This window comes from Protomyctophum parallelum (genome assembly GCF_964188405.1).
Source record: "Protomyctophum parallelum genome assembly, chromosome: 21".
NCBI classification, from domain to species: Eukaryota; Metazoa; Chordata; class Actinopteri; order Myctophiformes; family Myctophidae; genus Protomyctophum; species Protomyctophum parallelum.
The window spans coordinates 12,565,744-12,568,372 of record NC_139713.1 but is presented as its reverse complement, the minus strand read 5'-3'; positions in this window follow the sequence as shown (position 1 = coordinate 12,568,372).

Sequence of the window (2,629 nt, the reverse complement as noted above, 5' to 3'; positions counted from 1 at the left end):
CCTTCTTCTGAAAAAATCCAAAATGAGTTAATAGAACAGGCAGACTCTTCACAAGCATGTCTCAAATAAATGTGCCTGCCTTCTATAAAGGGGGACTTCAATTCCCAACACAAGGATTGGGGTTACAGCCAAACATCATCAAATGGAGTGACACAGAGCCAATGGGCCTCTAACTCCAACACACTACCGTTGTTTGACCCAAAAGAAGCTTCCACTCTGCACAATGGAACACCCATACCAACCCAGACCTGCCCTTTGCCATGTGTCGGCAATGTAAATGCATCAGTACCTCAGTCAACTAGTATCTTGCAATTTATTACAATTTAGGCATTTAGCAGACGCTCTTAATCCAGAGCTACTTACATTAAGAAAGAACGAAAAGCATGGCAATACATCACACACATAAAAAGTTAGTTATCATGAAACATGAGTAAGCTAAGAACGTAACAGTATATATAATTAGTGACTAATTGTTTCGGTAGTGACTGTTTCGGTAGTGACAATTTTATCTAGTTTTTAGCTTAACTCTACAATGCTAGGCAAAACATGCCTAAGAAAAACAGCTTTAAACTGATGTACATGGATAGAAACATCACATTTAGCAGAAAATCCAAAATAGTTTATAATTTATGAGAAATGATGTGTTTCGGTAGTGACACTCCTTAAAACCACACACTGATTTTCAGACTTTGGAAGACATTAATTTCAGACTGAAGTAAACTAGCTACTCATCATTTGGCCATGATGAACATGAAGTCTGTCACTTCTTGGTGAAGAGTGTGGGGGTGTGGCTAAGTTAAACCAGGCTCCATCTATGGACTTAAACTCTTTCTGTTCCGGTAGTGACATGAAAACAGCATTTTTTATATATATTTTTTTAATTAAAACAAATCTACAAAATCAATTCCATTATTTCAACTTATTTCAAATAAATCTAGGAAAGTAACAAATCATTTAAGTACTTTTTCATGAATTGAACTTTAGGGGTTAGAGGTTGGGACAGCCACCGTCCGGCGTCCAATATAGGAAGTAACATATAAAGTGTGTTCTTTTATATATTTAATTTCACATTATCTCAATTAATGTTTTGTGATTAATTAGACCATACTATGACATTACTACAGTGAAAAGTCTGAACACTAAACTGTTTTTTAATGTGTTTTTCATTGTGGGACTGCAATTTGAACTAATTCGGTAGAATAGCCCATATACTATACTAATATACTATAAAGTGCTATGACTACATAAAATGCAATTCTAGTGCCGTCTATGTAACTGCTATAAGTCAGTATAAAATGGCTGTTGGGACAGATGTTACCAGGGCGTTGTCTTTGTTTGGCGATAAGTCCGTTCTCTCACACAATCACTCAGTATATTGAACCATCTACTGGCCTAACATTTTGGTTCTTGTTATGGTCGGGGCTGAGCCTCGGGCCGGCCTGGGTAGGGTAGGGCCGGGCCTTAATTTTCAGGCCCATTGAGAACTCTACATCTACCCCTTCCCTTCCCCATCCCCTCCCTTTTCCCCTCCCTTTTCTCCTCCGATTGTGCGATTGTTATTAACACTGTACAGACTCACGGTCCAGTAAGGCCTGCCACTAACTCATCATCTGGGGAGACACTCCCCGGAGTTATTCTTTGTCTCCCACTCTGCAGTTCCATGACTGTGGACCAGGCTTCTTCACTGAGCCTTCACTGAGCCTATCAAGAGGGTGACTGGACCCGGCCTCCTCACAGAGCATGACCATGGACTGCTACCATATCATAGTACACCACAACACTGTATTTGATCTTAACATTTATACCACTTCATATGATCTGACATCATTGTGGCAACACATAATGCCTGCTACAAGCGAGGACATTCAACATATGTGGGGACATGTGGGTGAATGTCATTGCTCGTAACGGCTTAGGTATGTGACTCTTCCCTTTGTATCAGGTATCATCTGCTTGACTCTTCTCGACACCCACAAGCTCTCTGGCACTGAATCGTCCATAATCATAACGTCTGCTGTTGCCAGGTTCTTCTTAATCCGAGTGCATTTTTGTGGCTCTTGAAGCAGAGACAGGTACTCGCCCATCTCTTCCAATACAAGTCAACAAGATACTGCACTTTTTCACCCTTCAGCGTGTATGAGACTTCTTTTGTGAACAGCTCAAGTGGCAAGACTGAGGTGCTGATATAATTCCATTTCTGACCCACAGCAAAGGCCAGGTCTGGGTGTTCCATCGTGCTGGGCTCTTTTGGGTCAAACAGTAGTGTGTTGGTGCTAGAGGCCCATTGCCTCTGTGTCTCTTCATTTGATGTTTGGCTGTAACCCCAAACCTTGTGTTGGGAATTGAAGTCCCCTGTATACAGTATATGGCAGGTGCAAATAGACCTCAGCTTCCACCAACTTCTAAAACCACCTTCTTCTAACACCACCTCCTTCTAACACGTCCTAACACCACCTCCTAACACCACCTGCTTCCATGTTGGTGGAAGCTGATCTGCAGAAGACATATGACGATGTGAATTCACTCACTCCCACTGGTACCAACCCAGACCTGGCCTTTGCCGTGTGTCAGCAATGGAAATGCATCGGCACCTCAGTCATGCCACTTGAACTGTTCACAAAAAACTAGT